Source organism: Peromyscus californicus, unplaced genomic scaffold (genome assembly GCF_007827085.1).
Source record: "Peromyscus californicus insignis strain IS unplaced genomic scaffold, ASM782708v3 Scaffold_18__1_contigs__length_77618521, whole genome shotgun sequence".
In the NCBI taxonomy this organism is placed as follows: Eukaryota; Metazoa; Chordata; class Mammalia; order Rodentia; family Cricetidae; genus Peromyscus; species Peromyscus californicus.
In genome coordinates, this window is record NW_026294480.1 from 29,270,460 (window position 1) to 29,298,368 (window position 27,909).

Genomic DNA, 27,909 nt, shown 5'->3' on the forward strand with positions numbered 1-27,909 from the left:
TACCGTGACCGTGAGATTGCAGCTTCCGCCTACACGGGTGCAGGTGGAAGGAGAGTCATTTAGCCGTGTGCTTGACAAATACAGATGGGGCAAGAAGGTGCAGAAAGAAAAAAATGTTACTATACATTCCTTCCCGCCCACTCTTCTCTTTCCCCACAGCACATCTCTGACTTGGAGAAAGAGCTTCCGTAAACACTGCCCCAACGGGATGGTGTCTGGGGTTGTAGCTAAAGCTCCAGACCTCAGGTACTACTGACCCTGGCTTCTTTTTCTACCTGTGGTCACTGTCCTTCTTGGGCAGGCACGTTTACCTCTGTGTGGGCTGCCTCTCCCCGCCTCTTCCCATGAGTGTTCAAAGAGAGTTATACTCCTGCAAGCTTTCTGTGTAACAAGAACTTCGTAGAGCAACTCAAAGGTCATGGGGCAGCATTCTGACTACTGCATGCCTTAGAGGGCTGGCCATTACATGCACAGAAACTATGTCCGATTACTCCTCGGTGCCTTGCAGATCTGTGCTGGCTACCACTTGTCCGGGGCCTTAAACAAGTAGTTGCATGTACCCAAGCTCAGAGCGGAGGATAAACGGCCCACAAACCAGTCTTGTCACCTTTGGGGGGCCTGTTTATGAAACTGGACTGGTCAGTTGCAGACTAGGGGTAATTACGGCAGCTACAATTCTTATCACAGAAGCTGTATTAAATGTTGGCCTGGGGCACATGTTCATGTACTAACCATTTTTTCTAAAAAAAGAAAGGAAATCTTTGTAGAAATGACTTAGAGGTCAGAGCCCATCTCCAACGTTTTATTGAGTGAAACAGTGAATCCCTCTGCGTCGTTTCTAGCAGCTGACTTTCTAGGCTGAACCTGCTGTTCCTCTGGACACACTCTGATGAGTCTGGATTCCTTTCTACTGTCTCTTCTAGAGTGGAGCCCATGTTTCAGCTTTCTCACAACTGTGCTTTTTTTTTTTGAGACACAGAAACTCTTTTACAACACAGTTAGAAAAAACATTGCTTCCCCTAGAAACAGTCGCCCTCTCCCCTGAAGAGGAATTCCCTGGTGTTTTAAATACTTAATAATCAACTTTATTAAAGGAACAAGAGCTTTGGTTCAATAATTTTGCAGCAAAAAAAAAAAATTACTCTGATCTAATCCCTTTCAGCGCTTCAAAAGAAATTTTTGGTCAAACATTGGGGAAATTAGCAGCCCTTATAATATGACTGTTAAAAAACAACAGAACGGCAAGTTGAAAGGAGTCAATATAAAATGAACTCATAACCTACGTGCAAGTTGAGAGTGCTATCACATGGGATCATTAAGAGTTTTATCTCTTATCCAGGACTGGGTCAAGGAAAGGGGCCTGCGGCAGAGTTCAGTCAAAGATGTTTTTACAGAGCTCTTTTCCAAGGAGTAATCCCTGAGCTACACAGTAATCTAGATACTTGCAATCAATTAAAATGAATGATTGATTCAATGAGACGTTCCTTTGTGGTTTTAAATACAAAACATTCTAAAAGTGGGAATGTAGAGAGGAAATGTTTGCAAATTGCACAGACTCCCTGGAGGATCCCCTGGGCTTTACTGGGAGCCGTTCCTGGGGAAGGATGTTGCCCTGGGAGGTAACAAAGTGAAGCTCCGTTATTCAAGAATGAAAAGCAGTCTCAAAGGCTCGCAGTCGTCAAGTGGGTGACGTGTACATATGAAGATGCCCTTTCAGGCTACTTTTCTGTTTTCCTACTTTGATAGTCATGGATACAGAGAAATATTTTCTTCACCAGGAGAAAGAGCAGGGCTAAGAGAGATGATTAAATAGAGAGTGACTGCATTGCAGAATAATGTGGGCACAAGTCGGGCAAGGAGGCGGTTGAGACCTGAGAAATATAAGATATTATAAGATAATAATTAATCGGCTCCAGCCAGTTGCTGCTCTGTGTCCACAAGAGCAAAATAGGACCATGTTTTGAGGAGAATTTAATTCTACAAAGTTTTAAGGGACCTTCTCAAGTTTTCAGTTTTGGTACAGTTCACAAAACAGGACAATGTGGCCAAGCAAAGTACATCAACTGATTCAGTCAACCCTACTAATATTCAAAACCCTTGCTTGCGTATCAGTGCTACTGCCTGAGAAATGCCCCACTATTTCCAAACCTCCATCAGGCTTTTGCTGGTGTTACCTGACTCACTCGAGGGTAATCCTAAACTAAACAGAGCTTACTCCGTGGGGAATAAGCTGCTAAACACCACGTTCTTGGCTGTTAAAGGAGCAGCAAATGGGAAGGTTCTCCTCTCCATCTTCTGAATGTGGTCATATTGGATCATTGCTGTTCTGTCTGTATCAAACATGAACATCAGAGTAAGAAATCAAAGCTCACACTGCCTTATAAGAAACTTACATTCAAAGGCCTTGGGGGTCTGTGCAGATGGAAATGAAGTTGAATAAAAATCATCATTGCATTTAGTTCTGGAAGATTCTAGAGAATACACCATAACGGTTAGAGCCACCAAAGTCACATTTTATTTTGTTTCTTAAAATTTTATTTGTTTGTGTGTGTGTTTACTGTGGTGCTAGTAAACAAAGCTAGTTTACCGAGCACTCTACCTACCACTAAGCTATGTTCCCAGACTAACCTGGAGAGATCTGCAACAGATTTTCATATTTGAAACACTAGTGTTTGTGAGCGGAGGCATTAACGCTTCATAAGCCACATTCTTGTCCTGAGCTGAAATCCAGGCTTCCCAAACATCCCTGGTCTGTGTTAGCAATTCCAGAAGCTCCAGGGAGAAGCTGGGAGGAAGCCCAATGGCTACATTTGTACTCAAGTACCTTTTTTTTTTTCTTTTCTTTTCTTGAACAAGAAGAATACGCCTGTGCCAGCATATCACACAATAAAACAAGGATTTGGCACCGATCTCTATTGATTTGGTCAGGATAAGCAGCCAAACTAGCTATTTCATGCCAGAAATATGAGTTGGTTTGGCTGGCTCGGCCTGATTTAATGCACAGGGTAATAATTAAATGCCATGTCTGGTTATACTGAGTGAACATAGCCGAATTTTTTTCAAGGATTGGTGCTTTCTTGTGTTTTCACTCTAAGTGTGCATTTTCCTGCAATCCCTCACCACACGGGAAAACTTCACTGTCAAGCCCAGCTTTTTGGAAGGAAGGGAAAAGCGGTTGGCAGACAGTCTCTTCGGAGTGGAGCATACTGCAAGTGAAAGAGGTGATAGAGGAACGTTGGGCACAGTTATGAAAAACGGCAGTTTGAAGCCTACGTTGGGGGCATAGCGGAGGTTAGATCACAACATCGATGAAATTCATCTTGGGACTGCCATTCATTCATTCACTTGCAGCTGTAGTCTGTGTCAGACACCGTGCTAGACATCGGAGGTACCTGAATACAAAGGAAAAGTCCCCAAGTAGATGTACATTGGGTAGGAAGAGAGAGGCACCCCAAATTCCTCACCGCATACAGTCACAACATACGTGAGCAAATTCCTGTTCCAAGTTCACTGCTTCTCTGTATGCCCCAAAAGAAAGGCAGTTTGGTTTTGGTGGGTTTTTTGTTTTTGTTTTTGTTTTAACTTCTTGGTAATTTTATGTATGTATACAACGTATTTAGATCATATCCACCCTCACCTTCCTCTTGGTTCATATTTTATTTTATTTTATTTTTTTCTGAGATAGGGTTTCTTTATGTAACAGCTGTGACTGTCCTGGAACTCACTCTGTAGGCCAGGTTGGCCTCGAACTCACAGAGATCCACCTGCCTCTGCCTCCTGAGTGCTGGGATTAAAGGCATGCACCACCACTGCTGGGCTGGCTCACTTTTTAGAACTTGATTCCAAACCAGATTTTCTACAGCTGTGGCATCTCCCACCTGATGTCAACTACTCCAGAATTTAGACCAGCATAGATGTCATCCGCATTTCCCCATAAACATTTCTTCAAGTTAACATTGTTTTTACACAGCTTCAAATCACTGCTAGCAATGGAAACCTCCTGTCCATTGCCTTGGGACATGAATTATTGTGTTACAACACTCTGAAGTGACACCACTGCCTGACATAGACTCCGAGGGCCCAAGACCCTCACTATCATGTTTTAAGAAGGAAAAGAGAAATAATTAGCAAATGTCTATAAGATGTTAAGTATACCTTAGCCCTGGGGGCTTTCTCTTTCCTCTAACCCAAAGAGCAGAAAGGTAATTGTTCACTTTCTATGTGATTTCATACAAATGAGGAAAGTTTCTCTTCCTCCAGAACCCTATATTTACCCCTGGTTGGGAAATACTGGTGGTGTTCACCCATGCCTACAGTTTCTTTTCCAAATGACTGTCCAGATTCTGCCCAGACATTTCCAGGAACAGGAGATCCTTGGAACTCATTTGCCCTTGTAAAACTAAGGGTTCTTTTTGTACCCAAAACAAAAAAAAAAAAATTGAAAGAACCAGGAAAACAGAATACCTACTTGCCTGTAATTCCCTCTCCACATGACAGGCTCTCTTGTGATCAAATATTACTTAGACATTTTCCTTTCAAATACACACACCAGTGAGTGAATCCTGTGGGAGGGGAGAGCTGACAACATTCGAAGCCGACAAGCTCGAATCGCCAGCAAAGGATTCTTCTGACTGAGAACAGAGTGAAAATGAAAGCAGTAAATGAACCTCAGAGTGGGGCACTTCAGCTTCAGGAAAATAAAAGTCACAACGAAAGCAAACTAAGGTTTTGTCATTTAACACAAGTGATCAAAACAAGAGCGTGAGCTCGACAACTCGTAGTTCTCGGGCTTTCGAAACATATGTTAAGTGCTTGCAAAAATGGGAGCAGGGGTCAGCTGAGGGAAATTTAATATTTTGAACTATTAGTTGCCAAGCGTCTAACGTGCATCTAAGGCCAATTTGAACACTCTGGGCACTGACGGACAAGAACTCGAGGCAGGCTACTCATGTCTATTAGTTAGAATAAAAGGCAGCTCTCTGGAGAGAGGAGTGTCTGTAGGCTTCGCTCTCGTTTTTTTCAGTAACATGATGGAATGTGTGCTGTAGGCTAGGTGGGAGGGTTCAGTCTGGCCCCTGGATGAGAACTCGTAGTAGCTGTTGACAGTAAGAACGGCAAGCACTGTCCTCTCCTTGCACACATGAAAACTCAGCGGTAAGGACAGAGAACTTGAGTGGGTGGGCCTGTCATTAAGTCTGCTGCTTCCACAAGCCTCCTTTGTCTACGATCCTTGCAGTACCACTTTCCTATTAAAGTAAATTAAAGAACCCGTGAAGTTAATCCAGAAACAGCGTGGAGCCAAAGAGAATTCCTCCCTCACCACTGGGGGCCATTGGTTTCTGCCCTGCAGCGTGAGATTCCATTTCCTTGATCACAGCTGCATCATTTTAAATATTATCGTTGGTTATGTAACTTCCCAGTCTTTCCTGAAAGATTCAGCCATGTAGCGCACCGTCGATTTCACTGGGAACTGAACGCCGCTTCTAGGAGCAGAGCTTTAGGTCACCAAGCTTTGGGCAAACTCATCACCTACCTTAACATCCAAACCCAACTTACAGAGACCTGGAAGGAGTCGGCCATAAAGGTGCCTCATTTGAAGCCTGCGGGCTGTTCCTATGTCGTCTACTGTTGTTCACAAATGTGTAAAAGAAGGCTGAGCAACGCCTACCTGAAAAAGGAATTCCTAGGATATAGTGAGAGAAGCCTGCCCAAGGGGCAAGTCAACCTCCTGACTTTTTACATCAGGTATAAAGGAAATAAGAGCAATGTTTATGCCCGTGAGTTTGGGTAGAGGTAAGGTATAGACAAAGCCATTGAAATCTGGTTGTCACAGAAATGGTTATTTTTCCGAAATGACTGCTTCACTCAATAAGCAGTTACTGAAGCTTCATATATGCCAACTATTATGTTACCAGGGTCTAAGGATTCTTAAATGAAGAAGACAAGGTCCCTGTCATCCAAGAGTTCTTAGTCTGGTTTGTGGAGATTAATCCACAGTTGGGGTACGGAGGGTAGCAGTGACAGGTAGAATAACCCTAGTGGGGGACGTTGTGGAAGAGCCATAGTGCTACCATCTCTCTCTTTCCTCACCAGCATTCAGATTTCCACATGAGCAAATAATCCTGAGCAGGGAAAAGGTCTTGTTTGGTTGGTTACCTGAGTCATTCACTATTAAATGCAACGTGAGCTGGAGGTGGGGCCCCGTGAGTCCTGAAAAACAGGAGTTTGGAGTCCCAGCAAAAGTCACTGTGGGAAATGTGGCCTCACAGAAAGTCCGGGAGAGGGGTGGGTGCCTGATGAGGTTTCAGTGACAGAAACTGTCCCTTTCATAGGGGAGGTAGGAGATGGGAGCCCTTGAGCTAAAAAGGAAGTAGAGGCAATGTTGTATTGTCTGGCTCAGAGAGGCACTCCCCGCCCCCAAACCCAGCACCTCAGAAGGTGCTATCCAGCTACACCAGGTCCCTAGCTGCAGCTGCTTTCTTCAAGTGCGGCCTGCTGGCCCTAATTATGCCATGTGGAGAGTAGGGAGATCAGGGTTCACTTGGTGTCTCTTGGGTATCTGAACCCCCGAAAGGTGTCCCGGTGCTTCTAATGGGCCTGCTCCTCAAGTCATCCACCATCCGGACCACCGCCCACACCCAGGCATGTACCCAGGACTGACCCTGCCCCAGTTGCCAGGTGACAGGGTGGGACAGTGATGTGGCCCAGCTACAAAAGAACAGTCAGTCCCACAGAACTGGATGCTGGGGAGAGATTTTTGTGATGAAAGTGAGACAATTCTTCGTTTGAAAGCCTCGAGGTCACAGGCTCAAGGCTCAGGGTGGGATGCTGTGTTAGTTCGAAATTCTCACCTGTGAACTTCAGTAACTTCAAGTTAGCCGGTGGTTCAGGTCATTTCGGGTTTAGAAAACACTGTCGAAAATGTCAAAGCCTCCTGTTTTCCGCTAAGGAAAACCAGATGTTTCTCACCTTCGTTATCTATGTGGTGGTCTCCTCGAGACCTGCAATCCACACAGGTCTCTGGGTGTCTTGGGAAAAATAGAAGACCTTGTGCTCTTGATACCGTAACAGTAAGATCAGGATGAATCCTGTCATGGAGGTCTGTGCTTGAGGACAGCAGGTGGCCAAAGGGGGCAGGACGATCCTAAAATGAGACATCATAGTGTCAGTGCGGATTCTCTAACAGGAACACCATTAGAGTGAATATGCATTAAAACAAATGTATTAGGTTGGCTTATACAACAGGGTCCAAGTAGTCCAACAACGGCTATCTCATACTTGAAAGGCCAAGAACCCAGCAGTTGGTCAGTACATAAATTTGAGTGTTTCAGTAGTCCCGATCTGGAACATTCCTGGAGAACCAGTGGTCTTCAGTCCATTTGAAAGCATGATGAAGCTGATTCTGATACTAGCAAAGGAATCAGAAGTGTCAGGAATAGAGTGGATGGACTGGACCACAAGAATGAAGGCCAAGCAAGCAAAAAGCAAATGACTCTTCTTCTGTGTCCTTTTATCTGGGCAGCCACCAAGCGGCCACCCACATTTAGGGCAGGTCTTCCTCTATCAGTTATGGCAATCAAGACAATCCCCCACATGCACGTCCACAAGTCAAACTGTTGTACACAGTCCTTGATCGGGGCTCTCTTACCAGATGACTCTAGGTTATACCAAGTTGTTGATTTAAAGTAACTATCAGAACTGCTTTAGGCCCTCCTAATGACCAGAGCTTGTGATCTGAGAATTACTGTCCCATTCAGATTCATCAGACCATTTGGAGGTAGCACTTGGGCCCCAAATCTCTCTTCCCATAAGAGTTCTTCAATTAACTGGTTCAAAAAGGAGCCTGGAAATGGCTGTTTTCTTAATAGTTCTCAAGGTGGTTCTACTGTGGACTCAGGGTTGAGAACTACCGTGTTACAGTTTCTCTAGGATTGTCCTCTGGTTTCCAGTGCTAGGGTCCCCAGGGTTGCCCTTTAGTTACAAACAACTCTAATTAATTCAGCTGCTCCCTCTTCCAGGAAGCCTCTTCCTGGCTTTCCCCTACCTCTGCTCTAGCAGAGTTCCTAGTTCCTAAAGGCATGGGTTTGTTTCTTTTTCACGGTTACTACAACACCATCTGTCTCCACACAGAGGCCTCGGGAGAGTGCTGTGTCTTTGCCTCATCTATCCTTTGCATTGCCTAAAGAAAGTTCTTGGCAAGGCAAGCAAGACCTTTGACAGACTTCACGAGCCGCTGTGCCAGCTTTGTGGCCCGCAGCTTCCCTGACAGTTTCCTCTTTCGATGTTTTAGCCCTCAGCACTCCATCCTTCCTCCTTGTGTGTTTTGTCTCTTGGCACAACTTCTTCCACAGCCCTACTGAGGCTCTTGGACTTCTCCAAGATCCAGCTTAGCCTTCAGACCATGCATGAAGTTGTTCTTGCTTGCTTGTAGCTTTGGAGCCTGTCCTGGAACTTGATCTGTAGACCAGGCTGGCTTCGAACTCACAGAGATCCTCCTGTCTCTGCTTCCCAAGTGCTGGGATTAAAGGCGTGCGTCACCACCGCCTGGCTTGAACACTTTGATTTAAGGGTGTGCTAAGAGCTGGTCTGTCGTTATCTTAAAGCTAACTTTCTCAAACTATATTGCAGAAATTTCCAAAATTGAAATATAAGGATCAATATAAAAAACAAATCCTTAGTAGCAGCATTCCTACACCACACACTGAGTATTTATGAAAAATGGAAGCATCAGCCACTTCTATATTATATTTATAACTTGGCTTCTTTTCACTTGAGACTAGAATTTGAGCCATGTCTTGGGACCAAATACTTGACTTATCATATTCATCATATTCATTCCTTTGACTTGGACCCCCAGAAGCCAGACTTTAATGTAGTAATACCTAAGCAAAATAAAATTTCATAACATTGTTGTGAAAACAATTAAAAATGTTTATATATTAAGTTCTATATGAAGAAGTATTTACCATGGGAACATGTAACTCCTATGAGGTACAGTAACAAAGCTGTATTTCCATGAATGTAAAGCTATTAAATCTAAGTATATTGAAAATTTCAAATTTTCCAACATCATTTATGTGTATTGCTTCGGAGCTGTCAAGTCCGTTTCTGTTAGTATTCAAAAAAATTAGAAGGATAGAAGGGGTGAAGAAAATCTTATGGTGAAAAAAAAAAAACTCTTTAAGCTTGAGACAATTTGATCTATTACCTTGAATCCATTATTTTTCTCCTGAAATGAGCACAGGGCATCATTATTTTATTTTACCAGAAAGCATTTGCTTGTAGCTTATAGACCACAGGTGTTCTGTAGGGACATGTCTTGCAGTCACTATATAATTTACCATTAAACAAACATTCGAACTTCAGCGAATGAGATCAACTTCTTGGGAAGTGCTGTGTCCATCCAGTGAGAACTTCTGAAACAGATGTGATTGCATCAAGGTGTGTCATACCTTCTATTATTAGAACATACTTTGTGGCCAGAGTTGTCACCTCTGTGGCTTGGCCCTATTCATTAAATGACAGAAACTTACTTCACAGTTGAAAAACAGATTACTTCATTTCTATGAGTTCTCTAAAATTATTGCTTGTTATTGGTAGACTTAGATTTATTTTGATTGCACATATTTTAATAGGTTTTTTGAGAATGATTCACATGCATACAATTTATTTATACATACAAGTGAAAGTCTACAATGCAATGGCCTTTACCATATTCATAAACTTGCATAGTCATAATCACAATCAATTTTAGAAGAATTTTCATCACGTCAGAAAGAAACCATATTATTTGGCCATCATCTCCAAATCCCTCCATTCGTCTCAGTGCTAGACACACAGTCAATGTTCAATTCTTCACGCATCTCCGTATCACACAACATTCTAGACATCTCATGGAAAGAGAACACTCTGCAGTACATGTTCCTTTGTGACTCATTCTTTCACGGTAGCATGTTTTCAAGGTTCATTTGAAGTTTTTCCGCACATCAAAATTTTGTTCCTTTTTATAGCTGATTGATATTCCATTGACTTTTTTCACATTTGTCTTTCAATTCATGAGTGGACATTTGAATTGTCCTCATTTTTATTTTGTGTTATTTTGCTTCTAACTATTATAAAGAAGGATGCTATTAATATTTATAGGCATATCTTTTCATTTCTCTTGTATGTACAATTAGAATTACTGGGCTTTATAGTAGTTTTCTTTTGCCTTTAAAAAATTCAGTGTATTTTTTTTTTAATGGCTGCACTATTTTATCCACCAACAGTAGGAAAGTTCTGTGTTTGCCACTTTATTGCCAATCCTTGCTAGGAACTGTCATTTTGTTGACATATATTTTTGTCAAAGCCAGTACAAAACACTACCTCCTTGTGATTTAATTTGGATTTTTCAGATGGTGATATTGAATATCTTTTCATGTGCTATTGTCCATTAACTTGGAGGGATGGCTCTTCAGATACTTTCTGTTTAGTACTGAATTATAATTGCTCTTTCTGTGCTAAAATTATACTTTAAAAAAACCCTTCATACACAAAATAATGACAGCAGTTGCTATGTGCATAATTTGTCATAAGACGATCATGATTATTCTTGAGAAGGATCCTTTAGTTAGTGCTGTATGTAAGCACTCACAAATACTGAAGGCAAAACATAATGCAAAGAAGAAAACACTAGCAAAAGCTGGTAGTTCTAAACTAATAAGCACTTTTGAAATAAAATGTATCCCTTCCTTTAGAAAGTAACTACTGATGGCTTTGTCTAATATGGCGATATGTGATTTAAACGACATTTTGTTCCTCTAACGCACAGGGAGACTCTTGCTGTCATGTATGTTGTGTTTTAGCTAAAACCTAGACACCTGTGAGACAGTGGTCTTGGTGCATGTACACTTGGCTGAACTCCTTTGAAGTATAGATTCTGAATTTGTCAATTGCATATTTTTATGCAATAGAATTGAATACAGTATGCATTAACGTCTTTAGTTACATTTAATAAAAATGAAGTTAATTAGAAAATGATGCACATAACAGCAGTTTGAACGCATTTATTTACCTCTACTGAGCTATGTGCTTTAAAAAGGTTGAGGTGGACAATTGTGTTATATGACTTTATACAATTAAAACTTAAAAGCCCCAACCCCAGACAACTGTGGACAACTAAGGAATGCTGAGAAAAGGAAAAACAGCCTTTCCCAGGGAAAAGGCCCCTGTTTCATAAACACATTTTTCATACAAATATATTGCATTCTCTAACCATACCTCCCCACCCTTCCCTTACTCTCTCCTAGCTACTTACATTGATCCCCACAGTCTTGCTTTACCCCCATGTCATATGTATACATACGCACATCTGTGTGGGCCTTTTAGATCTTCATTGGAAGGATGTCTGTTCAGATTTATTATCCATTTTTAGTCATATTGTCTTCCTATTTTTGAACTCTAATCATTTCTTTCTATGTTAAAGTTGTACTTTAAAAATCAAATACACGGTGGTGGCACATACCTTTAATCCCAGCACTCGGGAGGCAGGGGCAGGTGGAGCTCTGTGAGTTCGAGACCAGCCTGGTCTACAGAGCGAGTTCCAGGACAGACTCCAAAGCTACACAGAAACCCTGTCTTGAAAAAAAAAATACACTAGATTACATGGCAATTACTATGTGTGCAGATGTGTGTGTGTGTGTGTTATGTAGCTATAGGCAATCTAGGATCCACAAAGGAGGAGAAAAAATGGTGTTTGTATTTCTGAGTCTGGCTTGTTTCACTTAATATGATGATCTTCATCCAGTTACATCTGTTTTCCAACAAACAATATAATTTAACTCTTCTTCATTTCTTTTTTCCCCCGTTTTCCTTTCCTTTCTTTCTTTCTTAATGACAAGGTCTCACTATGTAGTCCCAGCTGGCCTGGAAGTCACTGTGTGGATAAGGCTGGCCTCAGTACTCAGAGATATCAGCCTGCTTCTGCCTCCCAAGTCCTGGGAGTAAAGGCGTACACCATCATACTTGGCAATTTTATTTTTTTGCGGCTGAGCAAAACCCTACAAGCATTCTAAGTGTTTAGTACTAGCCTACCAATTTAACCTACTTCAGTTAATTTTGTTACTGCTGTTTCTGTGTCTTGTTTAGTTTTCAGTTTTTCAAAAAAGCTTTCAAAGCTCATCAGTTGCTACTTTGCGTTAGATAGCTTTCCCCCTGTCTGGTTATACTTTCTGAGATGAGTCTTTCAAATACTTGAGTTATCCAGAATAAGAAATGTTGGGGGCAGTGGTCAGCTAGCTGTCTCCTAGTTAAGACATTCTTCAGCGGAAGGAGGTGGTTGGGGGTCAGAGAAGGTGTAGGGAAAGGCACAAACTTCAGCATAAAACCTACTGGATTTTGCAGGAGTTCCCACTAAGGAATGTGGATCTAAGACCAGAATGTTGACACAAATCTCATTGGTATGAAGTGGATTTTACAGGCTACCTCGTTCCCTGGTACAGCTCAACTTACAGAATGCTGCTGCTGCTGCTGCTGTAAGTTCTGTTTGGGTCTTTGAAAGTAGATTGGATTAATACTCTTTATAATTCTGTTTCTGATGAGTTACAACTCAAAGCCTGTTGTTTTCAATTCAGAAAGTAAGCATTTGTCTTCCCTAGGTCTCCATTTTAAGTGTCTTCCAGAAAGGATCCTCTACTAGTGTTCTTCTAGTATCTTTCTCTTTTGAAAGCATAAATAAGACCTCAAACGCAAATCTATGCAGTGCATCTTAGAAGGGTGACCCCCCCAAATTGTGTGTGTCCAGGTATGGGTGCAAATACACGTGTGTGCACATGTGCATGTGTGCCTGTGTGCCTGTGGAGGCCAGGTGTCAACGTCAGGCATCTTCCTCCTTTTTTAATTATATATTTTATTGTTTTGAGGTTATGACATAATTGCATCATTTCTCCCTTTCCCCCCTCCAAACCCTCTCCTATATTCCTCCTTGCTCTTTCAAATTCATGACCTCTTTTTTCATTGGTTGTTACATACATGTATGTATATACACATATATTCCTAAATACGTAAATGCAACCTGCTCAGTCTGCATAATATTGTTCATGTGTTTTCAGGACTGACCATTGGCATTAGATAGCCAACTGGTGTGCTCATCCCTGAGGGAAGACTGTTTTTCCTACTGTCAGCATTCCGGAGTTGCCCGCACTTCTTTGTGTAGGGTTGAGGCCTTCTGTAGGCCCTCTCCTATCCATTTTAACATGTTTTTGGTTGTTGTCCCTTGACCAGGTCATGTTTGGGCAGTCCTGTTGGTGAGAATTTACAGTGTAGCTTCTGACGTTACCAGCAGACAGAGTCTCACAGCACACTCCCTGACCTTCTGGCTCTGACAATTTTTCCACCCCCTCTTACAAAACGATCCCTTTGAGAGTTGCTTTGCAGATGTGTCCATGGGGACTGCGCTCCACAACTCTGCCTTTGATTGGCTGCAGGGACATCATCTGCATGCCTGGTGACCCCAGAAGCGAGAAGAGGGTGTCAGATCCCCTGAAACTGGAGTTATGGATAGTTGTGACCCATGGTGTGGGTGCTGGAAACCAAACCCAGGTCCTCTGCAAGAACAAGTGTTCTTAACCACTGAAAAATTTCTCCAGTTCAGTTTCTCTCTTTTTCTGATGAGTAGGATTATAAGGTGGCTCTAAAGATGCCTTGAATGGGATAATAATCTGATAAGGTAAAACCAGGAGCCACTAGGATTGCAAGAAGGGTTAGGGACATGTCCTTTTGTTGTTGTTGTTTTTCTTTCTTTTTAATATTTATTTATTTAATGTATATGAGGGACCTATCTTCAGGGATACCAGAAGAGAGAATCAGATCTCATTATAGATGGTTGTGAGCCACCTTGTGGGTACTTGGAATTGAACTCAGGACTTCTGGAAGAGCAGCCAGTGCTTGTAACCGCTGAGCCATCTCTCCAACCCCATATATGTGTGTGTGTGTGTGTGTGTGTGTGTGTGTGTGTGTGTGTGTGTGTGTGTGTATGTGTGTGTGTGTGTATGGTGTTTCTTATATGACTCTTAGAAAAGTGTAGGTTAATAGCTGAAAGGGAGAAAGGCCTTAAGCATACGCCATGAACTGTGTTAGAATTCTTGATTCTGAGCTACCAAGAGCCTTCAACCAGACTCTAGGGTGAGAAGCCCTCCCTTCTCACGCCTTATCAATTTTTCTATTTTTCTACCCTGCCTCACAAAGTCAGTATTCACTTTAGCTGGTAACAGGGTCCCCCTTAAATTTCAAACTGTGTGTGTACTCAAGTCTATCGTAAGATAGTGTAGTGTTTATGTGTAACCTACATAATCCCTCCCCCTTATAGATAACTTATAATACCCGTGATGGACTTTCTATCTAAGCACTTTAAGGCCTAGAGACTTTTTTTTTAATTTGCACGTGTTCAGGACAAATGAAAGTGCTTCCCAAATATTTTCTGTGTGTGGTTGGTTGACTCCACAGGTGTGACATCCATAGACGTGGAAGCCAGACTAATGCATGTGTTGATTACAGGTCATTCCATTATGTTCATTCAAGAAAACACCCCCAGAAGAATCCCTAGTACAATCAAAATGGGAGCTACTAAGTGATCTTTAAGGAACCAGAGCTATGCCAGTAAGGGGAAATGAAAGATGGTCATGTCTTTCAAAGTTGGTGCCAAGGAGGGCCACATTGTCACCCTTAAACACTGGTTGGTGTGATTGTCGGAAATGAAATGGATTATTAGTCAGACCAAGGGCACACTGGCTGTACCTTGCATGCTGTCCTTGATGACAAAGGATATCTGTTCTCCACTAACAATTGGTTTCCTCTGTTTATTTTGCTTCTGCAGATTATCTTTTCTGTGTTGAAATCTATACGAGGGCATAATAAAATACAAACCCTCAAAAAAAAAAAAGTAAACAAACTATCGCAAGCTTCTCAGAAATCTGAATGTTAGACATTGTTGCACACTGCCCGCTTGCTGTGGTTGAACAGAACCACACTCTGGTATGTGTATGGGCTTTGTTCTTCCGCCACAAGCTTTGCTTTCGGTGACTCAGCACCAGTTCCTCTCCAAGCACCAGCTACATGAGGGCAGAGAAGTGGCTCTGCTTTGAACTTTGCAGTCAAGCCTGGCCCTGCAACTTGCACCCACGGCCGGGCGCTCTGCAAGCCTATGTAAAGGGTCGTGAAGATGCCTCATCCTCCTAGTAAGAAGGGGGAAATACTTGACAGTTTCATAATGCGGTTTATACAGGAGAAAATCCGACATTACCCCTAAGTCTTCGGAATTTTTCTGTTTCAACAGTGCCTAAAAGTAATATTGAAAGGGCTATTTCTGAGAAAATGAAAAACTTGGAACCCCCTGCCTTAGTGGAGGACAGAGTGTGGTTGGTGTGAGGGGAGCAGAGGTACTGGCAAGAATTTAAAAGCACATTATACTCACCCACATTAATTGTGCTATTGGAGTACCAAGGGATAGTACTGTGTCCATAGCATGTTTCTGGTTGAAATGATCTCCATTCTAAGGCCCTCATGTCATTAGTCAAGCACCCTTTATGTATCTGTTCTAATAAAATACAGGGGCTAGGGGACACTATCTATTGTGAAATGTGGTTTCAATATGGTTTCATTTGTTTTTCTTTAATTACTCTATTGGAAATGTGTTCTCTCTCTCTCTCTCTCATTTCAAATGAGTCAAATTTGATCATTTTCCTCTTGGAATACCCTCTGGGCCCTGCAAGTTCTCAGCAAACACACATTGTTGGTCAGTTTCCATTTTCAGCCTCATACCATTCACAATGAAATGTATTAAGATAAGTTAAATGAAATAAATTGCCCATTTTCTATTTACAAAGGGCAACATTAGCTGCCATGAATTTCACTGGAACAAAGCATCCTTGATCGTTCCAAACAAATGTTTTCACTTTTGACATCCCATCAAGATATACTCAATTTCAAATGGACTGTTCGCTAAGGGGAGTATTTCCTCTGGCATTCAAAAATCACTCCAAACATTGGCCAAACGAAAGAAGGGGGCCCAAAGAACAAATGCATCAGTGAGAGTAAAATCTTCCTTGGCAAGTGATTTCTGCCTTTCTATCCATTGTAAACTTAGGACAGACCCTGGTGTGGTGACCATGCCTATACTCCCAGTACTTGGAGGAGGAAGGCAAGAGGATCAGGAGTTCAAGGACAGCTTGGATGACATGAAACCATCTTTAAAACAAACAACAAACAAAATTTTAAAAAGTCAGTGACCCTTCCAGTGATGGTGATTTGTTAGCTCTAGAAGAAGGGAGATGTATATTCAACTGAAAGATGTTTCTTTAATAAGAATCCAGACTTCAGAGATCTGTTTTATTCTGTATTGTTGCTTGGTTTTGCTCTTTTGTGGGGCCTGCCACCCAGCTCCCAAATAAATCACACACAGAGGCTTATTCTTAATTATAAATGTTCGGCCTTAGCTTGGCTTGTTGCTAGCCAGCTTTCCTTAGCTTAAATGATTCAGTCTATCTTTAGCCTCGGGGCTTTTCCTGTTCTCTTCTGTAAATCTTACTCTTACTCTGTGGCTTCTTATGTAGCTGGGTGGCTGGCCCCTGGAGTCCTCCTCCTTCTCTGGTTACTTCTCTTCCCTCCCAGATTCCTCCTTCTATATATTCTCTCTGCCCGCCAGCCCTGCCTATCCTTTCTCCTGCCTTGCTATTGGCCATTCAACTCTTTATTAGACCATCAGATGTTTTAGACAGGCAAAGTAACACAGCTTCACAGAGTTAAACAAATGTAACATAAACAGAAGTAGCACACCTTAAAATAATATTCTACAACAATTTTATAACTAGAATCAGTTTTTGAGAAAGGGCAGCAGTTGCCACAATTATTATCATCTATAGCAGCTCTTTCATCTCAGTTTATCATGGTAACTCCATGGCTTTTTTGTTTCTAGTTTTTCTTAATCGAAACCTTGATTTGGAAAGGGCTATGGAGCCCTGTTATTTGAATCATCAGTACTTTCCTACAGCATTGGAGTTAGAATGCCATGTGTGGCCTTTTAATTGTCTCATTTGGCGAAAGCACCCACTGGCATTAAGCTGACTGCTTGGTTTGTGTGGGTTTGATTTTTGAGGACCAATCACATAGAGAGATGCAGGGAATCATGTTTTGTTCTTCTACATACTTACACATTAAGTTCCTTAAGCTTCATAGTAGGTGGACTTTTCTGTCCTGCCAGCCACTCCCCAAATAACCACACAGGGACTTAATATTAATTATAAATGTTCAGCCAATAGCTTAAGCTTGTTCTTAGCTAGCTCTTATAACTTAATATTAACCCATTTCTATTCATCTATGTGCTGCTCCAAGGCTCATTTACCTCATCTACATACTTCCCATCCTGCTTGCTCTGCATCTCATGGCGCCTCCTCTGACTCCACCTTTCTTCCTCCTAGCATTCCTCTGCCCCCAAAATCCTGCCCAGCTATTGGCAAATCAGCTCTTTATTAACCAATGAGAGTAATACATATTCATAGTGTACAAAAAGATTGTTCCATAGCACTCCTCTGTCTCCTGGGGGCTGGGAAAGTAGTTCAGTGGTAGCATGGCGCTTGCTTAGCATGCACAGAGCCATGGGTTCTATCCTCAGCATAACATAAAGCCAGGTGTGTCAGATCATATGCCTATAATCCCAACACAGTGTGATAGAGGCACTTAGGATAAAAAAAAAAAAAGAGAGAGGCATAAAGAGCAGGGCTGCAAATTACAAAAGCCTTTCTGTAATTTGTTACCTGATGTTTTTTTGTTTTTAAGTATTTCTATCTTCTTTGGGAGCTCCATTTCAATAGATTCATTCTAAAACAACCCCCAACTATGCTGAAAGGATAAGAAATAATCCACTTTGAGGAAAAAACCCTAAAGAAAAGTCCAGATCAGAGCACCTCGAAAATGTGCCAGTCCCAGCAGGATAGAACAAAAGCACCCTCCGCCTTCTCAGTAATGGGTAGTAATGGAACCACTTACTCTGTTTTTAGTGCTGGGGTGGAAGAAGCAGAGTGAGCTATGCGAACTTAGGTTTGCAGAGACATTGAAAGTTACTCTAATATCCCCGACAACTCATTTCCTTCTCTCAACACTTGAGTGAAGTCTGCCTCAGCAATTGGAGATCTCGGTGTTAGTTTTCACAGGATAATAACCTTTTTTCCGTTCCTCCACAGATAACTTTAATGCATTTAGATTTTTGGCTCTAAGTTTAAGAAGCATCAGTAGTCTACCTTGAGGAATATATTGCTGAGCAAATGTGAAAGCTGAGCTCGGAGATGTCTGTCTATTTTACAGTTGGAAAGCCAATGGCGTCCTCACTATAGGCCTGTGGAGGAACAAGAATAAATATGTGGGTAAATGCATACACATCAAGTCTGGGGTGGGGGCAGAAGCCTTCTCTCCTGAATGTAGGACAATACTGCCAGAATCTGAAAGATCTGGCAAAATAGAAAGATCACTTTTTGCTGGAATCATTTATCTGCCTCTAAAACGAAAGGATAGCTTTTTTTTTTTAAAGGAAGTTTCCTTTTCCCCTAAATGTAATTATAATAACCATATCGTTCTTTAAAATTCACCAAGAGCCCTTTATTATCATCGGCCAGTCCAGTTTCAAAAATCTCCATCTCTAGGCCTCACACACAAAGAAATCTTGAGTTCAGGACCAGCCTGGTCTACATAGTGAGTGAGGCCAGCATGACCTACATTGTAAAACCCTGTCCAGAAAATGAAAAAGAAGAATAAAATAGCCCTCCATTTCCTTTTCTTTCCTTCCTTTCTTTTTTTTAAAAAATTTATTTTATTAGCCAGGCGGTGGTGGCGCATGCCTTTAATCCCAGCACTTGGGAGGCAGAGGCAGGCGGATCTTTGTGAGTTCGAGGCCAGCCTGGTCTAGAGAGCGAGATCCAGGAAAGGCGCAAAGCTGCACAGAGAAACCCTGTCTCGAAAAACCTAAAAAAAAAAAAAAATTTATTTTATTAAACAGCTCTTACCTCTTACTTTATAGCTCTGGTTGATCTGGAATTCACTATGTAGACCAGGCTGGCCTTGAACTCACAGAGGTATGTCTGCCTCTGCCTCCTGAGTACCTGGATTAAAGGCAAAAGCCACCATGCCCAGTATTTCTCTCTCTCTCTCTCTCTCTCTCTCTCTCTCTCTCTCTCTCTCTCTCTCTCTCTCTCTCGTGTGTGTGTGGGGGAGTTGAAAAAGAACATAAACCTGGGGAAGAAGTCATCTATTTTAGATTTTGAAAGGAAAAAAAAAAGAGTTGAAAAGTCTGTTTAAAAGAAGTCACAGATAACACAGAAACTAAGGTTAAGCTAGGAAGTGGGTCCATCCTTGGGTTGCTCCCCGATTGGCCGTGCTGGCTAAGTCTACCTCCTTTACTGTTGACTTCTGTCTATGGCCCCCTCCTTCACTTTCTGAAAACACCATGTCAATCCCGATCCTCCACAGTGAGCTCCCTTCTGGTCTCCCTGGTTTTCCCCCAATCCCTCTCTCCAGGGTCTGGCTCTTCTCTTGCACACTTTTCTCTGTTACATGAAGCCAGGACAAGCTTTCCAAAGCTCAGCTCTGAGCTTATTCCCACACTGCTTTTGGAATGAAGTCCAAACTTCTTAACAGGTTTGGTGTGGGTCCTGTCTGTGTTCCATCTCAGTTCTCATTCCAGCCAGCCACTCCCCGCACTCCTGCCAACGCGTCTACCTGGACTCTTTTCTCTGCTTCTTCACCTGACATCCTGCCTCACTCTCAGGTCTTACCAGCCACTCACTCCAGGAATCTTCTTCTACCTTTGCATTGTAAGTAGGTAGTCCCACTGTCCGTCTGCCTTCACCTCCTCCACCCAACTGTGACCCCAATGCCAGGACCACTTTGTTCAACATTTGCATCCCTAAGAATTGGCCACTGTAGTTTTTGGAGATTCCTGAGAGCCTTAAGTTCTTTTACAGTGTTGTGAATGTCTCTGCTTTCACTTTCGAAAGCAGTCTATACTGCACAGCAGTTGACAGAGGTTCCTTTGGGATGCTCCAAGGTCTGCTCAGAACTGCTTCCTTGGGCAGTATTAGACCAGGAGAGAGAGAGAGAGAGAGAGAGAGAGAGAGAGAGAGAGAGAGAGAGAGAGAGAGAGAGAGAGAGATTGACCTAAGAGATATTTTGTTTTCTACTGCCAATTTATGCAGTTGGATTTTTTCCTTCCATCCTTCCTTCCTCCCTCCCTCCTTCCCTCCCTCCCTCCCTCCCTCCTTCCTTCCTTCCTTCCTTCCTTCCTTCCTTCCTTCCTTCCTTCCTTCCTTCCTTCCTTGCTTCCTTCCTTCCTTCCCTCCCAGACAGAGAGCTTTGTCATGCTTTTCCTGGAAAGATTCACTGACTCAATCTTTTAGTTAACATCGGTGGAATGCCTACTTAACGCTGTGGCATGCAATCCGCCCTAGGATATGGGAGTGTGCCAGTCTGCCATGAAAACAGTAAGCATGACACGGGAGTTTTCTGTTTGCCAGCTAGCTTGCTTCTCTGACAGGCATTTCTGGATGTGAAGAAAGATATGTTTTGGCATCCCAGCTCCAACTAGAGTGGGCATGTACACACACACACACACACACACACACACACACACACACACAGTTTGCTCACCCTCAGTACCTAGGACTACATGTCTTCAAAGTTCGGAAGCTTCATTTATACTACAATATAATAGCTGGCTCTCAGAAACTTTCAAGGGGGAAAGGCTAGCTCTCCCTCTCCCAGAGCTGAGTACCATCGCTCAAAAACAGAACAACGTGTGATTAGTGTGCTCTATTCATCCTCTGCATCAATAACAGGTATACAGTTACTGAGACAAAGGGCTAGATTCACGTCTTCTGGAGGCCTCCAGAGAATTCCCATAGTTACCCACAGAGCAAGAACTGGGCCAGTGGGAAGTACCCCAACCTGGCTACATGTTACCAACACTGCTGTATCACAAGTGGCTCCTTCCAGAGTCACCATAAGACGGAAACGCACCGTGCAAGAAGCTCAGGTAATGTGTACACATACGGTTTCCAGATCAAGAATAAAGTTAATACCTCCAAAAGTTGAACTGGAGAAATTAATAGGGCCACCGAAAGTCCTGTGAAATGCTCTAGGTTAAAGTGCAGAAAACTACGGTTCCTCTGCCAGAGAACATAGGCACAGCTTTGAAAAGCCGTGTGAGAACTCAGATTGAAGTTTGTTGCTAGAGTTTTCCTGCCTGGCCCACAGTCAGGACAAATCTCTCTCACCCGCCAGTCCCACAGCCTCTCAGACCCGACCAAGTAAACACAGAGACTTATATTGGTTACAAACTGTATGGCCATGGCAGGCTTCTTGCTAACTGTTCTTATAGCTTAAATTAATCCATTTCCATTAATCTATACCTTGCCATGTGACTCGTGGCTTACCGGCATCTTCACATGCTGTTTCTCATCATGGCGGCTGGCAGTGTCTCTCCCTCTCAGCCTTCCACTTCCCAGCTTTATTCTCCTCCTTGTCCCGCCTATACTTCCTGCCTGGCCACGGGCCAATCAGTGATTTATTTATTGACCAATCAGCAACATATTTGACATACAGACCATCCCACAGCAGAAGTTTCATTTGCTTCTTGAAGCGTTTTCTGAGATGGACTCCTTACGTTTCCCCATACCTCCCAGAGACCTGGATCCTGACTGAACACGCATGCTCAGGAGAGGTTTCCCGTAACAGTCCTGCACGTCTGCAGTATGGAAGCAGCTTCCCCAAGCAGCACGCTTCTCAGCAGCTGCTTTCCATTCCTTCATGTTCCTCCCCAAGGAGATGGCTCATACCAGAGGCGTGAACAGGTGCTAGACATCATGAGAGATGCTAGCCCTCAAGAGTTGGGTTATTTCATGTCTCCTATTTAGAATTTCAGGAGCCTTTAGGCTTTCCATGTGTTCACATGTTCGCATGGTCACAAAAACTCTCAATTGCTGGCTCCATGTTTCTCCCCTCACCAGCTCTCCCAACCTACTCATTGATTCTGACAAGATCACTGCTAAATCCTTGGCTCCTGGTCAGATCTGGTAAACATGCATGAACAGATCTGACGCGGCAGTTAAATCACTCCTTCTCTTGAGATAAGCTTCTCCAGCCAACTGCAGGGGCGTTGCCAGAACACCAACTTACACACTATTGGTTCCAGGTCCCCCTCTCTGGGTCGCCTCTTTTCGTCTGCCACATACAGGTCCTTATTTCTCAACGTCACATGCTGTGAGACAGATCTGGCGAGACACTGTACTCCCCTGGGTGGTCAGGCTTTGAGAACACATGCTGTGCTGCATTTCTGTCCATCTCTCCTACAGCTAGCATACAGTATGTGGTCAATACATGTATCTCAAATAAGCCAAGGATGGTTAGATAAGAAGATGGAGAATGTTCATGCTTTCTTCTTCATCCACTTAACCTCAGAAGACCTGGAATCCACTTGGGGGTGGGCTGTGAGGTCCCTCCGCTGCTGAGAAGTACACCCCAGTTTTTTCAGGTGCATTGAAAATGTAGCATGCGTTGTCCACGCCAGTGAGGATGTTCTTTCAAACTTCGATTCAAAACAGAACTTAAGGTTCATCTGCCTGTCTTATGTTCCGAATCCTCACTCATTACTATCCCACTCATCTTTCCCCCACCTCTCAATTTAAAATAGTTTGCCTATTTGTCCTCTTTTGAAAGATATTCCACAGCATCCAGGAGGTGTTTTGCAAAGTACTGTGGCTTCCCAAGGACAGTTGATATGCCTCTTGGAGGCATCGATTACAGCCTTTCCTTTATCTCCCTGTCAAACCCTGTATAGCTCTGAGCTATCACTGAACGTGCTGTAAACAGTCCGGACAGCAAACGCGTTCGTGCTTCATTCCTTTTTCGGGCTGCGTTGCATTTGTGCTCCGAGTTTTGCCCAGCACCAAACTGCCCAGCTTAGGTGATTCATTCATTCAGTATTGAGCTCCTCTGGCAAGACGTTGATGAGGGAAAGCTCAGTGCTGCTAACCTTGACCTCCAGCCCCTTCATGTCTCTCCTCTGCAGCAAGATGTTTACACCTGAAAAGTTAAACTGGGGCCCATTGAAAGGTACAGAGAATAGTCAGGCTACCGTGGGCTTATTTTTGGTTATTCCTGCTTGGTTTTTAAGAAAATAAAACTTAAGGGCTACCAGACTAGTTTCTATACTAGACTCAGCCCTGACTGACTGTGAAAGTCCTTTTTACATTTGGGGCTCATTTGTGCAGTGGGAATTGTAGTAGCAGTGAGAATAATAAAGACTCTTTGCGCCGGGCGGTGGTGACGCACGCCTTTAATCCCAGCACTCGGGAGGCAGAGCCAGGCGGATCTCTGTGAGTTCGAGGCCAGCCTGGGCTACCAAGTGAGTTCCAGGAGAGGCGCAAAGCTACACAGAGAAACCCTGTCTCGAAAAACCAAAAAAATAAAAAAATAATAGTAAAAAAAAAAGTAAAGACTCTTTGCACCGGGTGGTGGGCTGAGTGGAGACCTCAGCTGTAAGCCACCTAACCTGAGTCTGAACTAGTAGCAGTGATAATCACAACTCTTAGATTCTGTTTAGCATCATGAACATGAACTTTAGAAACTTTCCATCTTCCTTGGTGGAGCGTGTCAGACCTAAGGTCTTACATGTGGAGACAGCCCAGAGTGCAATATTTCTTTAGCCATGGCCCAGGTCCCCCTGGCATCCCCACTGGCCATTGCTGGCCAGTTTCAGAGATGACAGTGTGTGTGTTTCTCCGTTGCTTTCAGCTGACATGCCTTCTGAGTCTTGTTCACTACAGCTGTGAAGGTTGCTCACTGAAAAGCTACTTCTTGTGACCCTTTCCCCCCCCAAGTAAGCAAGCGACACCTTTGTATTTCTACAGTAGATTTTTTTTTTAAGAAGAAGAAAAGAGAGAGAGAAGGAAAGGGAAAGAAAAAGGAGTTTGCCAAGAAAGCACGTGACTTGGTGAGATCGGGAAGATTTCAGGTTTTGTTAGTGTACTAGGTTTCACGTTAGTACTCTGAAACGCAGCCTTGAGCTGACTTGTGTTAGCAAAGGCCGTGAAACGTTCATTCAGTCCTGGTTACACCCATAACAAATGGTGTCATTTTGTACATCAGTGAGCCTTTTGGGGTCATTGGTACTGCTTGCCAAACCAGGAGGGCCGGGGCTAATTTTGACTTTCTGATGACAGACTTGGTTTCCAAGGGTGTTTGTGGATTCCCTGTGGATTTATGTTCTCTGCCACTCTGTTTCCTTTGCATAAAAATGAGGGCAGGATTGGGAATGTGACTCTATGGGGGTGCTTGCTTCAACTTGTTCTCGGCTCTGAGTTCAACCCAGTATCAGATAGACAGATAGATAGATGGAAGGATGGATGGATGGATGGATGGGTGATTGGATGGATGGATAGATAGATAGATAGATAGATAGATAGATAGATAGATAGATAAATGGGTTTCAGGCAAGTTAAAAGTCATACTGTATGGTTTACTTAAACTGGAACCAGTCTGGACATTAGCAGCTCTTAGTAATTATGTGATGTGCAGCTTGCAGCTGAAGCTATGAATGTTGAACCATGTGTTATTGTCGCTCAGATCACTCAGCTGTCCACCTTAATCTGGTTAAATGATTTTCTGATTGATGGATGGCATCATGACTTAACCCAGCGCAACTGCCATCAGTTATTGAGTATAAATGGCATACCAGCTACTGAACGTAAATACTTAGCATATACACTGTGTGATACTTTATAAAATGTATTTCCTAAAGTTACAAGCTCAGCCTCAAAGTTTTTTCACAAAATATCTTGCAATTGCTCCGTGTACTAAGGATTCTATCATTTAAAAAAATTGCTCTTTTACTATAATGACTTTTTGGTTGTGGGATTTCTGATACAATTTATCTCAGTTATTCAGAAAAAATGTAGAATCTCCCTTAATCCCTTTATCAGTAAGACAGAATTTGATAAAAAACAGTGAGGTGTCCAGATGTGGTGGCATATACATGTAATCCCAGCACTCAAGAGGTAGACACAGAAAGATTGAGGCACATTGAAGGCCAGCCGAGGCTACACACTGAGACCCTGTCTCCAACAAAGAAACAAACAGTAACAAAAGGTAATCAGCTAGATTGTAACCCTACTGAACATTTATATCTCGAGTATTTCAGGTTCCACATTAACCTGGGAACATCCCTCATAAAAAATATTCTGGTGTACTTTCCCCAGAAATACCTATTCTGTTTCATATCTTATCAACAGCTCAAAGCCATGGAAAGCACTCACTGGTGTTTTCAGATGGTGTAAAGGCCCCCACCCCACCACCACCATCGCTGCAAATGCCTGCACTCACAATGAGAATCACTTCAATAGGCTACAGTGCTGGATGGAAACCAGCAAGATGAACTGGAGCGGGCAAGCGATGTACACTTCTACTTTTAGATTCAAAAGGCAGTTGCGCAATTACAGGATGGGAGCAACTGAGCTTGGCAGCAGTTCCTGTGACTAAAAGCTTAATAAGAACCAACGGTAGGAAGGGACGGCTAAACAGAACGAATGTAGCTGTGTGCTTCCATGGTAGACATATTAATGGCTCGCTTTACTCTGCAGTGGTCACACTGAGTTGGGAGTAACGTGCTGGGTTCCAAGCACATTCAGGAGGGACTTTAACAAAGCAGACTAGCTATTAAGAGGGTGTTGAATCCAGTCCAAGATACATTTATGGGGCTCCTGTTTCGAGCAGGCAGTGTGCAAACTAGGGCCGGCCATAAAGCGAGGAAGAGACATTGTTGGTCTCTAGCCTCAAGGACTTGGACACATAAACGGAGAGCCAGACAGGTAGGTACATGACTGTACAACAAAGCAGACTCGGAAAGCCAGAAGCACAAAGAATGTGCTGTGGGAATCTGGGGGTGGGGCCGACTGTAGGATTTGTACAGGAAATGAGGAAGGCTTGAATGCGAAGATGTAGAGACAGGAAAACTCGGGTACCGCTGAGGAATACTGAGCAGTCTAGGTTGGCTGGAAGGGCCGGGTAAGGCTGAGAGGAGGGAACCGACCTGAGAAAAGCTTGGGGACAGAGCATGAGGACAGTGGTTGGGGGTGGAAAAGACGCTCCAGTTAACGAGCCTTGGGAAATAATGACACAGGACAACTCCTGGGGAAGGGTATTTAGTCAAGAGGAAAGATGGCCAAATCGCCCTGGTGGCTGTGGGTCAGATTTACTCTGGGTACTTCCAGAAGTAAAAATGTGTCTCGGAGGGTTTCCAATGTTCCTGAGTATGGGTTTGATGCTGTTTGGTTTTTGTTTTTTAATCAAAACTGCCCAAGTGAAGCAGGGAATACTTCAGCGCTTGTGAATAACACCCCGGATAGACTCAGGTCTCTGGCCCGAACGCTGAGGAGAATCTTCATCATGATGTAGTGCATGAACAAGTGAAAAAAATCGTTTCAGCAATGAACGCCCCTTTAGAAAGAGCAAGAAATTGTTAATACAACTTTGCAACTCCTCCGACTCGTTCATTGTTATAGCGGGCCAACCATAGCCCTGAATCGTTCATTTAAAGCCCATGTTTGCGTCTTGTTTTTCCCTCTTCCTTGCTGTGAGCACCGTATTCCTTCTTAGCAATATCCCCCATGCATCCCCACTGGCTGCATCACCCTCCACCCTGTTCCCGCACTCTGAGTTAAATTAAACTTTTTCTACCAGCCAGCCCCACACCTCGTCACTCTCAAGTCAACCAAATGTCACCTCTGTCCCCTTTCTTTTCTTCACACTCCTAGATCCCTGGACCATTGATAATGAATGTAGTTTATTGAGGCACATTTTAGGCCAGCCTATGCTACACAGTGAGTTCAGGGCAGCTGGGGCTACATGGCCATCCTAGATCACTCCTAGGATCCCTGGTCCATTGGTAATAAGTGTAGTTGGATGTAGGAAACTGTCCAATTTTCTTTGGAGAATATTTTTTAAGAATCTTGATCACCTCCTTGAAAAAAAAACCTTTAAAATAGGAAAGTGATGGGCGACAGGAAGAAATGAGCGCTACAGAACTCAAGCAGCAGTCACAGAACCAGCTCCTTTCTCTTATATTTTTGGTTGTGAGCCCAGCCTTTAACGGCTGAGCCATCTCTCCAGCCCGCAGCCCCTTTCTCTAGAAAGCAGCCAGTTGGGAAAGTGTTGGCCACTGCTGGTGGAACGTATCAGAAAACCTCCAGTCCATTGTTGCCCCTGTGCCTGGGGCAGAAACACAGCTTTTCCTGTTACAAGGTGGGAAACGGTCGTGCTCCCGCCAAGGACAGAGATGGGAAAGGCTGACTCGCTCCAGCCCTGAGGACTGTTTCACTCCATGACTGATATTGCTTTATTGTTTGGCTCAGGTAGCTGGGCAAATATAATCTCTGACTCCCTGGGTGTGTCCATTCCTTCATAGATTAGATAAGAACAATCGATGAGCTTTTAAATGCTGAGAAAGCTAATCAGAACCGAAAGGGAGTCACAGCCAAGAAATAACACCGAGAGAAAGGCACCTACTGAACTTGCCTCCTCTACCTTCCCTTTTCCTCTGCTTTTCAGTTTCCCAATCTCTGTTTTTTGTCTTTTCTCTCTTCCTGTCAGCCCGTCAACTCCCTTCTCCCCACACACCCTTCTTTCCTCCCCTCCCAGCCCAAACGCCATCCCCAAAGACTGAATTTGGCACACTCTACCTGATCAGAAAGTGCGACTGAATTTGGCTTTTAAATATATTCTTTTAAAGAGTAAATAAGATTCACATTTAATTTAGGAAATAGATGATCAAAGTTTGCTCTGACTGATTTAAAAAAAAAATGCATCTTCTTTAAAATTCCTCATTTCAGGCTCTGG

At 43.2% G+C, this 27,909-nt stretch overlaps 1 protein-coding gene and 1 long non-coding RNA gene across 2 annotated transcripts in view; both read left to right on the forward strand.

Annotated features, from left to right (window-relative positions):
* Nucleotides 1–27,860, forward strand: part of LOC128113445 (uncharacterized) — a 28,571-nt gene extending 711 nt beyond the window's left edge. Inside the window, exon 2 of the long non-coding RNA XR_008219449.1 lies at nt 160–27,860. This is a non-coding gene — a long non-coding RNA (uncharacterized LOC128113445). The remainder of the gene's footprint in view (nt 1–159) is intronic.
* The window catches only part of Slc1a3 (solute carrier family 1 member 3), a 79,553-nt gene that overhangs the window by 23,104 nt on the left and 28,540 nt on the right, over nt 1–27,909 (forward strand). The window lies entirely within an intron of this gene.